Source organism: Ambystoma mexicanum, chromosome 7p (genome assembly GCF_040938575.1).
Source record: "Ambystoma mexicanum isolate Mex_15411 chromosome 7p, UKY_AmexF1_1, whole genome shotgun sequence".
Classification (NCBI taxonomy): domain Eukaryota; kingdom Metazoa; phylum Chordata; class Amphibia; order Caudata; family Ambystomatidae; genus Ambystoma; species Ambystoma mexicanum.
This window is the reverse complement of record NC_090939.1, coordinates 196,522,490-196,537,227: the sequence shown is the minus strand read 5'-3', so window position 1 is coordinate 196,537,227 and position 14,738 is coordinate 196,522,490.

The window sequence follows — 14,738 nt, the reverse complement described above, 5'->3', positions numbered from 1 at the left end:
ATTATGACTATGTAGCCCTCTGTTGCGAGCAGTGACTCTAGTATATTGCCTTGAGGACTGGAAGCATCTTTTCATATTGTAAGAAATCAAAATAAAAAAGAAAGCTGTCCAATAAACACGTGCAGCCTACTCTGGCTAATGTAGGTCATAAACTCCCAATGTTCTTGAACAAAACCTTTTTCGTGAAACTTTCGTTAAACTGTTCCAAAATTAGCGCACTACACACCTTGCTTTTCCTGTCAGGAGATAACAATGGCCCTCATTACGACCCTGGCGGAATTCGGAAAACGATGGCGGAAATGCAATACCGCCATCGAATAGCGCTCGGTGCGACTATGACCCGTCACCGCAAAGTACGAAGCCATTAGCGACACCGTAGTGAACGCCAACGCTAACTGCACCAAGCACGCGCGCGCGCGCCATGCCAAACCGCAAACACCACCATGGCGCAAGGGTACGCCAATTCCGACCCTAGCGGACATGTACCTAACGCCATCAAGCATGGCGGAATGTACCATACCGCCATGGTGAGAAGTACGGCATCGCGAATCAACCGTAAACGGCCCCACTGAGTGCCTGTACACCGCTCCCTGCCCACAAAGTACAACTCCCCGTAGGTGCAATGAAGTCACAATGCAACCATTGAAATGTACAAGTCACCCATGCATGCCAACGAACAAAAGAAACACAACAGGGGCCAATGGGAGCTGCAGGGCACAGATGGCACGAATACAGAAGCCATCCCAATGGACATGACCACAGTCCCCCACCAAGAAACGCACGCAAACACAGGCACCTGTGACCAGCAATATTCCGAGAATCACATCATTCCACCAGTCCACCTGGCTGACCGGCATCTGTTACACAAAACCCAATCCCCCGCCCCTGAGCATGACAACATTCAAACTGTCATATTGGCAGCCCCCATCCCTGACCTCACGGGCTTCGTAGGCAAACGCGCCCAGTACAGTACCACGCAACTAAACTCCGAAGCTGGAACCCAATGCAGATCTCCTCACAATACATCGCCCCCCAAATAGGCATATGCCACATCACTTGCAAAGAAGAACGCTACACGGGCCAAATCAGAATAGAAATTTAATGCACATCAAAATCACCAAGCCCATACAGCCATCAGGCCATGAACTCCAAAACACTTTTCACCATTGTGGGCTGCATCCGCAAGAAATGACCAGCCACTACTTGTGTGACGCCCTGTTCCCTCATGGTACACAGAGCCACATTCACGTACGAAAAGGCAACATGGAAGCGCACAGAACCGCAGGGCCGTCCCAATGGGGAGGCACTAGTCCAGCTGAAAGGCCGAAATGTTGCTCCGAGCCACCAGTACTGCGTAAGGGCATGTGGCCCATTGGCGATCGTCCCATAAGATCGTAATGCTGCTCCACTGATTAACACGAAGCAGCAGGTGTCGGGAGTAAAACCCATCTGCAGGAGTGGCATACAGATGGCAGTGGCAAAAGGGGAGGAGATACCTGTCAACCAAAAGAAAAGAAAAAGAACAGAATGGCCATCAGAACTACATTCGAACAACTCACTTCAATGATCACACTAAATCCACAGCCATATGCATGCTAGCCCACTCCAAAGGATCATCACCACCCCAAAACCACTTGCGACTCATAACCATCTATATCGAGGTGCAAACACCATCACAAACGAGTGTACCTGTGCATGCGTCTGTGAAAACAGAATCCATCAGATGGGAATGTTAACGTGCATGGACACAAGTGTCTGAGGGCGCGTCGAGACAGGGAGGGCTCAACAAGGCCAGACAGACGATGGTCCCACTATGGCAGCCCTGCATCACATAGCGTAGGGGAGGCGGATAGATCCCAAGAAGCCCTGTACATGGCAAACTCTGTATCAAATCACCTGCCCATGCATCCATTCATCATTCCCTCATCCCGGGATCAAAACGCCTGAATATTTACTCACATAACATTAGAAATATCCATTGAGTCTGTGCGTTATGCAGCCTGCAAAATCCACAGTGCCCCAGCCCGTAATTCCAGTGTAGTGAAGTAACATGTATTTGGGAACGTCCGGCCTCATCGCCCACGTCGCCATTGCGCATCCCAAAACATTCATATCAATCATTGCATCCTCGCCATGGCCCCTGTCTCAAGGACATTGAACAATAGTACGTTATATTTGCAGTCAGACCTGTGGGCATTTCCTCGCCGCTAGCTGAAAACCGAAAGCGCCGCCCTTCGAATTCCTCATTTGCAACATCACGTCGAAAAGGCATCTGTGGCCGTTTGAAATCACTAATTAATCCATCGAGTGCGGCTGTGTGTGAAAATGGCAACTGCCTTCACCCACAAATGGGACGCCCCGCCCGTCGTTGCAACTCGGTACAGTGATGCATGAGGGCCCACCGTTACTCGAGTACTACGTTCCACTGACCCTTCACAAGTCTGTTCGCGACTGCACAGATAGTATGTGAAACAATGGGACCACAGCAGAATGAACATGTCAACCAATGTTACACGGCCATCGGGTACAAATACATGATTGCAATAGCAAGATGCCATTCCCCGAATTGCAGCGTTGTGCGCGGGACGTGCTCGGCCAAAGGGGAGAGCAGTTTGCACAGGTGGAATGAATCACCACAGGTGGAGGCCATACAGCCTGAAAACACATAAATTGCACAGCCAGTCTCCTCCCACAACCACACCGAAATGCTACCGGCAGGACTCGCGATGTTGGCCCTGGGGGACCTGATAGCACTGCAAGTACTCCAACTCCAAGAAGAAGACGAACACCAACTACAACCGGCCGCACGGAGGAGACGCAGGAGGAGGAGGAGGCCAAGGCAGGGCCAGCAAGGGCCGCCAGCACAGCCACTACCACCACGCAGGCAGCCCGCAATCCCACGCCTCCGAGCACATCCGTTCAACCTCACTGATGAGCAGATCCACACCCTCTACCGTCTGGACCGGGACACCATAGCCGCCATTGTGGACATGACACAGGCTGACCTTGTCAGCATGATAGATAGCCCAACCGCCATCCCACCCCTACTGAAGGTGGTGTCTGTACTCCACTTCCTGGCCACAGGCACCTACCAGCACACAGTCGGACAGTTGCATGGCATTTCTCAGCCACTGTTCTCACGGACACTATTGCAAGTGCTCGATGCCCTCCTGCAGCACGCAGACGACTACATCTCCCTACCACGCTCGGAGCAGGAAATTACGAACACAAAAGTGGGATTCCATGCACTTGCCGGCATACCGGGTTGCATTGGTGCCATCGACTGCACCCATGTGGAATTGGTCGTCCCACATGCCATGGAGGCCCAGTACCGCAACCGAAAACAATTTCATTCCCTGAATGTACAAATGGTGTGTGACTCCAACAGGATCATTACACATTGTTGTGCCCGATTCCCTGGATCAACCCATGATTCTATGGTCTTGAGGAACTCTACAATACCACGCTACATGGAGCGACACGCAGGGAACAGATCCTGGCTACTCGGTGAGTCTCATTACATGCATGATAATGTGGGCTATGTGATTCGGCAATGACCTGGCAGGAAGGGGGGGGGGTGTGCGTACGTAGCAATGGCATTCCACATCATACGTTTCTCGTCCACATACAGGTGATGCTGGATATCCACTGAAGAGATGGCTCCTCACACCAGTCCGGAACCCACGGGACCAGCATGAGGAGGACTACAACCATGCCCACTCACGTACCCGTGTAGTCATTGAACAGGCATTCGGCCTACTGAAGGGTCGTTTCCGCTGCCTCAGCAGGTCTGGCGGGGCACTCCTGTACCGCCATGAGAAGGTTGCAAAGATGGTGATGGCATGTGTCATGCTCCACAACATGTGCGTACGTAGAAATGTGCCCATGCCCTCTGACGCAGAACTGCAAGCACCTGATGATGGTCATGATGAGGGTGGGGATGTGGCAGCACCTCATGGAGTCTGCGAGGCACCGGAGGGCCGTGACATTCGTCAGCATCTCATTGATGTATGCTTCTAGCACTCACGCCTGGTGGCTGATACATGGACACGGGACTCGTGGCACTGTGTGTGTCTGGGACATGCACAATATGGACTGTACGCCTATGATGGCCTAGTACACAAAGAGCAATGTCCACACATCTCATTGGTTGATCGTGCACTGTTTATGGCATATGTGATATCATGTTGTACACCCTATCGACCCGCCACCCAAGTGAGCCCAACACACCCCCTCCACCCTCCTACCTCCCCCCCGAACACCAGTGTCCAAAGATGCTCATTGTCAGTGGGCAGTCGCTATTGCAAGCCCCCTCTGCGGGTATCAGGGGCACCCCTGCCTGTGGAGCGCAGGTTCCTCCCAGATCTACGTTGGGGGCTGCCCTGGACGGAACTTGCAACGGATGATGTCTCTGCCTGCTCACGTCCATGCATGTCCCTAAGGGTTTGCGAGAGCTCAGTGAGCACACGGCGCACTGCGGCAAGTTCGGCACATACGTCCTTGGACGTCGCATGCAGTTCCCCCCTCAGGCTCTCGGTGCATCTCTCCATTTGGACTCCCAGGCTCTCGGTGCTACTCTCCATTTGTGCCCTTAGTGTCTCTGTACCTCTCTCCATTTCTGCCCTAAGTGTCTCAGTTGATGTTTCTATGTCTGCCTTAGTGCCCCCACATTCATCGGCATGGTCCTTGAGGAGCGTGGCCAGTTGCTGCTGTTGCACGATTAACTGGTCGAGGGACTGTTGCCTCTGCTGGGCCATGGCCATTTGCGGGGGTGTCACAGAGGGGCTGTTGTCCTCATGTTGCCTTGCCACAGGGCTTGTGGGGGATGGCCAGTCGTCGTCTTGTGGGTGCCCCTGCGTGGTATCCTCATGTTGTACGGGATGGGACAGACAGGGGGATTGGGACAGGTCATGGATGGATCTGACTTCGACATCCCCGTCTTCTGTGTCGGAGCATGCTGCCATCAATGGGGTGTCACCTATGGTGCTGCTGCCACCAGAGGCAGTGCCTTCTGTGGCATCCGTTGGGGGGACCTGTGGTGGTGGTGTTGTGGGCATGCTGGCTGCTGGGGTGCCTGTTGATGTTCCCTCCTCTGTGCTGCCACCTGATTTGTGCTGCTGCCGTGTCTTGATGCGTGCAGCTGAGGTGGAGGGTCTTTGGCCGTTGGTCTTGGCCCTCTTTGCAGGTGTGCTGGTAGGGGTGTCCTGAAGCTCGTCGTTTGGATCGGACCCTGTGGTGGAGTAAAGGAGGGCGAGGGTTATTGATGGGTCTGTGGGAATTGGAATGGCATTGTATCACATGCATTGGGGTGGTACCTGAGGGTGATTTGGGTCGGGGCCTTGGAGGTGCTTTCATTTGTGTGTGGAGTGAGGGTGCAGTTGTTTGGCAGCCTGCAGTTAGGGTGTGCCTGCTGCACGTGTAGTGCGTGTTTTAGGGGTTTTTAATTATTTATGTATTTATTGTGGGTTTTAACGTGCGCTATCAGGCCGATGTGTGTGGACGTTCTCCTGGACATGTGTTTCTGTTGCACTATGTGGACGCATGGTACTTCACATGGATGGACTTTGTGGATTTGGCATTGTTTTATTTGGCCCACCTACCTGAATCTTCGGATGTCTGCACTCCTTTCTCCATCCCTCCGACTCCCTCTATGCTCTCCATTCCGATGGTGGAGGCACAGATTTCTTCCCAGGGGGTCAACTTGATGGGTGATTCAGGACCTCCCCCGGTGGCTGTGGCAATGTTGCGGTTGGCAGAGAGTATGCTGCGGACGCGTATCCGCAGGTCGTCCGATCGCTTACGGCATTGCTGTGGGGTGCGGGGTGCGGTCCCCACCGCACTTACCCGCTGTGCCACCAGAACCCATATGGCCTTCTTGTTTGCAAGTGCCGTCCTGGTCATTTGCGTGCAGAAGACGACGGCAGCATTCTCCTGGAGGGTCTCTGTTAGCACGGTGAGTTCCTCACGGGAGAAGTGGACCTGCCGCTTGCGGTCGCACGCTTTCTTCGCTACTTTTCCCATTTTTCTTGGTTTCGCTAGGGTGGATGACGGGTTGGGGTGTGTTTCAGGGTAGTGATTTTAGTGGTTGTGTGGTTTTAGTGGTTTTATAGGTGTACGGCGGGATGTTTCCCGTTCCGGGCCCATGTTTTAACTTCCGTTTCCGTATATTTCCGGTCACCGTACTTTCCGGTAGGCGCACACTGCGGTGTCCGCTGTGATGGGTGGCGGTATTGCACCTAGGGCGCCGTACGGCGGCGGTGTGGGCCGTTTTGGGGTCATTTCCGCCATCGCGGACTTTGCACTTCCGCCATGCCGTGGTGCTCGTGCCCGATGGGTCGGAATGGGCCGCACTTTGCTCCTTCGTGCAATGGCGGAAACGCTATTTACGCTGTGGCGGTCCGGTCAGTCACTTTCCGCCAGGGTCGTAATGAGGGCCAATGTGTCTATAATGTGTCGCTACATAATCATAGTGAAGCACATTCTTATAATTTTTGGCTTGCACATACCAACATATTGCCAAAACCAGGGTTCGAAATTGAGGAGAGGTGGCAACTATTGGTTAACACAGGCAGTGGTGTAGAACTTCGATAGTAGCCTTTATTTCATTTGCGTAACTCACAACTGTTCATTGTGGCCAATGGCTAGCTGAACATTCTAGCTTTCAAATTCATCTTTGCTTCTGCTCATCATCAAATCCATGCAGGCTAACATGTCAAAAAGCAATATCTGTGCGGATAAATAACCTGGGGGCACTTAAATAAAAGATACAAGAGACACCCAACCATGCTGGCAATGTGTGGAATGCTCTCGTTTTCGTTGCCTGCTAACGCATAGATTCTCGACCATCCCATACCCCACTGGGTTGTACAGCACTCCACTGCATGCATTTAAAAAACAAAAAAATTGAGACATAAACCAGTTGCCCAGTGACCTTCCCCAGTCATTTTTCTGACTCTACAGGGTGCATGGCAGGTGGTAGAAGCAGGTAATGAAAAGCAGTTTCCTGTAACCAGCAATGTTGTGGTATTTTAGCTCTGAAAACATCAGCACAGGCCTCATATAAAGCAACAGCGGGTGTGTTAAACTGGCACTTTGCTTTCGGCAGCACTGGCCCTGACAGCGGTTCCAGGAGAATCTTTCATCTCATCCTAAGTTTTGCTCTCCCGATGTTTGCCAATGGTGAGTGATCGTGGGAGTTGTAGTCCAACACATCTGGAGAGCCAAAGTTTGAAGACCCCTGCTTGCTATTTAGTTGGACAATGCAAGCTTCCACTACCAAAGGCAGTCACATCACTGCTGATGCCAGTTAAAAGGCATGCCCTGTTTATAATGTATCTATCAATATTTCTACTTGTCCGAATTCAGCTGCTACATTCTTATGTCATCACCCTTCTTATGTTGTGTTATGCTACGTTAACATTTGTAAAGTGCACTATTTGTGAGCAATGTGGCTTCATGGTGCTGGCTGCTGAGACAAACAAGAATTGGCAATGCCAATAGTTTTGGATTTTCTGTAGGCATGACCAATGCATTTGTCAGGCGCTGCTCTAGTGGCATTAGCTGGCCATCAATTGTAGCAGCTTCAAAATGGTGAGAGTACCTGGTTATATACTAGTACCTGGCAAATGCCTAATACTTATACACCAGCCAAAACGGTTGGCTTTTCCAGTGCTAGTTTTTAACAAGACTTCAGTGAAGGACATTTATAGTGTTTACAAATCGAGTGGTGCGGGCCAGGTTAGGACCTTTTTATTTAACCAGTTTACAGTTTACAGCTCCAATTACAGCCAACACATAACTAACTGCTAAAGAACATGTTACAGTGCTATTGTCGAAGTGGTGTTAGAGTTTGCTGGAACTGTGGGTGCTATTGTTCTGATTGCTTCCTCGATAAAAAAAAAACACCGCCTGTAGGAGTATCTCAGAGGGACAAAGCTCCTGATGTCCCTATGTTTGTTGATGATGATTTGGGTAACTGAGATCCAAAGGTTGTACTTTGGCCCTGGCCAGGCGTTCCTTGATACTTAATGAGTGTTAATTTCCACACATGGTAAGTGTTTGCAACAATTGTTGGTTTTATTGCTTGTAAAGTGCTTCAACCATAGATTGTCATTCGTGTGACATACATTCTAGTTGCTCAAGGTGTACATGGAGTTCAAAGTATGCAATTACATTAATTACATTAAGGTTGATCATGGGGAAATAATGAAGGCCATTTTGGTAGCGAATTGGCTGCAGATTCATTTCTTACTGGAAGTTAGGTGTGATTTGTATGGTCATTTTGCTAAATTATGCTTACAGTTTCCAACCTGTTCCCTATTTCTGGTCAGGTCAGGAAGCAGGGGAATCATGAAAACTGGTTTGATTATAAATGTATCAAAGCCAGATCCAATGTATTGGCTTTGCTTAAGAACCCGGCACATCCAAAAAACGAAATTGTTGCAGCCAGGGCTTCCTATAAGAAAATCCTTGCACACAGAAAGCTTGAGATTGAAAACGCCGGTGGGCGAGATCCGGTGATTTCTGGGAAATTGTGAGCTAGGTCCCGTTTTACAAATTTAAGACTCATAGTATGGGCACCATGGCTTCAGACCAGCCATGACTAGAACATTTTCTAGCCTTTATAGCAAGGGACTCAATGGGGATTTTTTGGACCCAGAAGAGCAATCTGACCCTTTCTTGTTACAATCTACTATGGGCAAGTGTGTCATTCCCCCATTTGCAGTGAAATAAATATCCTAAGTGGTGAAGATCCAGAAGGCAAATAGGGCACTTGGTACAGATAATATCCTGACTGACCTCTTTTTACGGTATCAGGTAATATTATCCCCATATATATGGTCGCCGTAAATAACATCGCTGGGAAAAAGTCGTGGCAATATTATTTGGGTGACCATATATATGGGGACAGGGGCAGCGGGGATTGCGGGGGTGTCCCCCGCTCCCCATGAAGAAAAAAAAAAGGTTTGGGGCTTGCGGGGGTGTCCCCCGTATTTTCCATGTAATAATGTCCCCACAAAAAACGGCCATTTTCCGGCGATTTTTTTGCATGGTGATATTTTTGCGGGGACATTATTACCTGGAACCCTTTTTACATGAGGTTAATCCACGGGCAGCCATACTTCCAATGGGATTCAATGCTATTAACGCTCGATGGGCAGTACCTAGCTCCTGCCAGATGGTTTTCATTCAGCCGATATATATGAAGGGTCGGAGAGACTTACCAGGCTCTTACAGGCCCATATCTCTTTTGATTTCCACTTTTAAGATCTATGGATGGGCTATCTTGCTAGTTTGTAGGCTTGGGTAACTTTGAATGACGTTTTGAACCCGATCCAGCTGGGTTTTCGACAGGCCTTGGAACCTCAGAGCAATACCTTAAATTATATCTAATAGACCATCAGTCTGGCTTCAGAGCAGCCAGAAGCACGGAAACTGCTCTCCTGAACATCTGTGAAGATCTTCTCTCAAATGTCTATTGTAATACCCATTGTGTCCTCATCTTGCTTGATCTCTCTTCTGCCTTTGACACAGTCAACCATGCCATCGTGCTCAACCATCTCCGTGATAACCTGTGCATCACCAATCAGGCCCTGGCATGTCTGACCTTGTTTCTCTCTGATCGACCCTTACAGGTCCACCTAGGGTCCTTCCTCTCCTCTCTCTCTCTACCTGTGGTGTTCTCCAAGGGTCTAACCTCTCTCCCTGGCTGTTCAACCAATACCCGGCACTTCTTGCCCACTGCATTGCCGCTCTCTGCACCAACTTTCAGTGCTTTGCGGATGATACTCAGCTCATTTTCAGGCTCCCTTCCGCCACCTCTCCTCCTTCTCTAATTTCTGACTGTCTGTCTGCTATCCAGAAGTGTTGTGCCACCAACAACCTTCCTCATCGGCACACCTGCTCCTTCCTTTCCTGTTACTGTCTGGCCGGTCTCCCTGGGCCCTCTCCCTGCTCCCACCTGTGAGGCTAAAAAAATTGGGGTCATCTTAGACTCCAAACTCTCCTTCTCTCCTCACATCTCTGACGTCTCTAAGAAGTAACACTACTAGCTGCACCTCCTCAGAGGTATTCTTCCTTTACTCCCCTTACCCCAGAGGCTCACTGTCTCCAGAGCTCTGGTTCTCTCTAGGCTGAACTACTGCAACAGCCTCTTTCTAAATGTGCCTGCTTCTACTCTCCGCCCTCTGCAACTCATCCAAAACAGGACTGCGAGACTTGTCCTTGGCCTCAAACCCAGGGATCATATCTCTGCAGCATTGAAATCTCTGCACTGGCTCCCAGTGGCCGCGAGGATTAAGTTCAAACCCCTCTGCATTGTCCACAAAGCCTTCTGGGGACTGGGGCCTCAATATCTCCAACTCTCTCTTCATAAATATCTTCCTTCTCAAGCTCTTTGCTCTTCCGCCTCAAATTCCCTCAGGGTCAGTCGCTTCTCCAAGCAACAAGTTGGTGGTAGATCTCTTTCCTTGGCTGGGGCCTCCCTCTGGAAGAGCCTCCTTACCTCTCTGAATCTTGAGGAGAAGCATCCCCAGTTCTGGAAGCACCTCAAGACCTTCCTCTTTGCTTCTGCCTTCTCTCTTCCTCTCCCATGCTGATCTCCTGGATGAAACTGAAACTACACTGGTCACCTGGCTAACCTCTGATCTCGGGAACCAGTCCCCTCCCCGCCAGTTGCAGACCTGGCCTACCCCCCTGGCAACCCTTGAACTTGTGGTCTGTTTTCTGTATCCCTACAGTCGCCCTAGCAGCACTTGGACACTTGATGTCTGCACTTACCACTTGCACTTGCCACCAGTGGGCCACACTTTTTTATTGTTTTTCAGTTTGATCCCATGTACTGCTCTGTTCCCTCCCTTTACCCCTCGCACGTTTCCTCTCCCCTTCCCTGCACTTGAGCGATCTCAATGTCACCTGGTCTAGTAAGATCGTTGTATCTGTCTTCCCTTTGTTCCCTCTCCCTAGGCTCGTCGTGCCTTGAAACACTTGTGTATAGGCAAGTTATAAATGCCATATCATATATCATAGTGGCTTAATCACTGCATGTTAGTGAAGAGCCGATATTTCTGGCCTTCATGTGCCTGAGCACCTCTTTTGATGAAGTGAATTGGGTTAGGTAGTGGCGGATGCTCAGGTTCATGAGCTGTCCAGAACCGTTGATCAGGCTTCTTGCGAAGCTTCATTCTCATAACCAGGCCTGAAGCAGGTTCCTGAATTCCCCCAATGCATAGTAAGTTTGCTGTAATTCAGAAAGTTAATTCCTTTCATTATCTTGTAATTAGATTTTCTATGAAATTCATTTCAGAATCCCATGCGATGAAACAATCCGTGAAGTTTAGACAAGTTTTGGGGGGGGTTGTAAAGAACTTTGTACATTTTAAGGTTAAGCCCCTGGACATGATCTTAAACATGTATGACAGTAAGGCTGTGTCAGTGGCCAGGTATGGAATAGAATTATGGGGATTTAATAATCTTAGCCGTCATCCGACATTTCAAAAATGTTTTTTTCAAATGGATATTGGGGCTACCATGCTCAACCTCTAATTATGGGGTCCATATAACGTGGGTCGTGATTTTATTAGTGGCAATCTATCCATGCAGCCTTTAGCTAAATGGCTTCGAGTGTGGAGTGATGATAAGGCAAGATTGACCCATGATCTGATTAATACTTTCATTCTTAGAGATACTGCTGTTAGGACCCCTTGACTCTTGGATATAAAATCTGAGCTGAGGTCAATTAATGCTGATCGCCTCGTTAACTCTACTGATCTTTTGACACCTAGAATTATGAAAGCCCTGAATACTTGTGCTAAGGCTCTGAGGACAGGAAATAAAGAATCTAAAGAACTGCTTGGACCCTTTAACAGGAGTCATGTTCTTATAATAAGTATTCAGAAATATTTAATGTGGGCTGATAATCCAGGTCAGGGGGCATTGTTAACTAGAACCCTGTTTAATTGCCTTCCCCTTAGAGCTGTTTTGGCAGTCTGGGAGTGAGATCTAGATAATCAATTTCACCCATTATGTAATGCCCCCCTCGAGGATTTGGCCCACTTTTTGCTGTTTTGCCCGGCGTATGCTGCGCAAAGGTCTACGCCAATATTGCAGGAGATGGGCTCTACACAGTTTAGACCTGCTTTATATTTAGTGTTGTGGGCTGATTCTCCCAGAGTGGGCTCGGCTCTTCTAACTTTCATTAGGGGTGCTGTACATGAAAGGAAACTTTTAATGATTTAAATGTTTTTTCTTGAGTACCTTGTAATCATTGTCTGGCCCATTGTCCCTTCTTTGTATGTCAGGCATTTTATGAAATAAATATGATCTGAAATGTACTGTATGAATTTTCGTATATGTATTTGTGTTTTTATGGGAATGTGTTGTATTTACGAAATAAACAATATATAGGGTCTCAAGAGGAGTTGGGCAGAGCGGTAAAAATGTGCCAGTAACGGTATTACCGCCGCTTTACCGCTCCACCTAGACTCGAGTTTGGGGGAAACACAAAGCATTCACCTCCAGCTCTGAGCTGGGGGTTAATGCGCCGACTTTCTGCCCTTTTTTGGCACACTTAACGCAGCGCAATTACCGCTGCAGTAATTGTGCTGAAAATGCCCCATTGAGACCCATGGACTCCGAAATAATGGGGACTTACCCCGCCACCGTAACTTGTGTACTGGTGCTAATAGCGCGGGGCCAAGTTGCAGTGACACTAATTACCTTGGGCGGTATCCATACCGCCCAACTCCTGATAGAGCCCATAGTGCGTCTCCTATGAACACCTGCATTGTAGTGGATAGTGATACCAAGGCATTTTACCAGAACTAAAGCAATAACAAAGCAAACAAAACCACAAACGAAACCATAAGATAAAACAGCAAATTCCAGTGAAAGTTCTATGGAAATGTTTTTTGCAAATAATGACTTAAAAAGGTGCACTCAATTCATGCTGTGCCGGGGACATGTTGTTAGCTAGACCAGTTTTGCAGCCCTCCCCGCATCCTTAATATTACAGGTAATATTGACAACTTAATATACTCATGCTATATTTATATTTGCTCAGACTAGGTGGGCAATTTGACTTTTTGGCACACATATTGCCGCAGGGCCGCTGTGCGCTATATACATTTAAATAAATAAATGCATAAATATTGTCATGCACAAGCCTGTTGCCAGGCAGAAGCTAGACGTTATGGTCCCCATGCCTGCGTGTGTTGGCAGGGTTGGCTGTCACCCTGCCAACTGTCACACCTGCAGCTCTGGTTCACCCAGGTGGCTCTGTTTTGGAAAGAAGCTAAAACTTTAAATTGTTGATGAGTTTCAGAAAAACTATCCTGATATCTGAAGCCGCACTTTCACGGGCGTTTAACCGTTTAACGTTTCATTTAATGCTCAGCCCCAATGCTGTCTGTCTCTGAAATATTTATGCTAGCGTCTGTGTTATTTTTATCTGAAGTTGGTAAGGAAATATCTAAAGGTCCTAATTAGCTTGTGTTTGGCTTTCATTGCACGGAGCAGTGACCTCTCTCAATAGCATTCGCCTTCTAAGAACATGATTTAACCAGTGGTTTCCTAGTCTAGCCCATTAGAGCCCCAAACACACCAGGTTTTCAGAAAAACGTATGACTATGTAAATGACCTCCATTCAGATTCACTTGAATTATATTTTGGGTGCATAGTGTGAAAACATGGAGTGGATTTGACTTTTGATGACCAGACAGAAATATCTGTTTTAATCGTTTTATCACCTTTGTACCATACTGTCACTGAACCCTGGACCAAGGATTACAGACAGGATTACAGAAGTAAACAAATAGATGAAATGCCATGTGATGTCCTAAATTCGAATCCTAAAAGGTTTTTCCCTGAAAACAAGATACTACTGAACGAGAACCGATATCCTGGAAAGAAGAGCTACCCAACAGCTGATGAGCAGCAGTGAGTCAGGCAACATGTAACAGGATCACACGTCCAGTTTCACTCCACCAGAGGGAGAGAACCAACCTTGCTGTTCAAACGGGGTGAATGCTGCACTCACTTTACGATGACACCCCAGCCGTCGTCAACCTCCTTGATTTGTGAACAGTGTTTAATTTTATGAACCAAGCCACCCTGCTTAACTGCTTTTGAAACTCTTTCATCAGCAACGGTAGTGCACTATGGCAATAACCGCCCAGCCGGTGAGACATTACCATAAGGCGGTAATGGGCCACCAGCGAGGCGGTTATTGCCATTAGCATTCCGGGGTCTGCAGTCTCGGGATACTAGTTTTCGCAGATTGCAGCCCCGGAATACTAATGCGCTGACGAAACCTTTTCAAAGGGCATTACTTTTGCCATTTGAAAAGGTGTCACGGCAGTACGCATTAGTTCTAGGAACACTAGAACGCGCGTACTGCTTCATTAGTATGGAGTAACAGGGCACCATTTTGGGACAACTTGCTCCGTACTAATGAATGGGAGGAAACTGGCCTCCTTGGATAAGGGAGAAATCGCTATGCGTGGTCCCTTCTCCCTGTCTAAGGTCGCCAGAAAAAAAAAAGAGAGTGTATTCGGCACACGATGTACGTCAGTGCGTCCACAGGATTACACTGTGGTATGGCTCAGAAACGAGCCAATCTATGTTAAGTGTATCCCGTGGAATGTCGCCACCGAGGTAGTAATAAACATTACTGCCTTCTTTCTGCATGACAGAAAACTGCAAGTCAGGTCGGGCTAGTAGTTAGGATCCTTCCTGTCCAA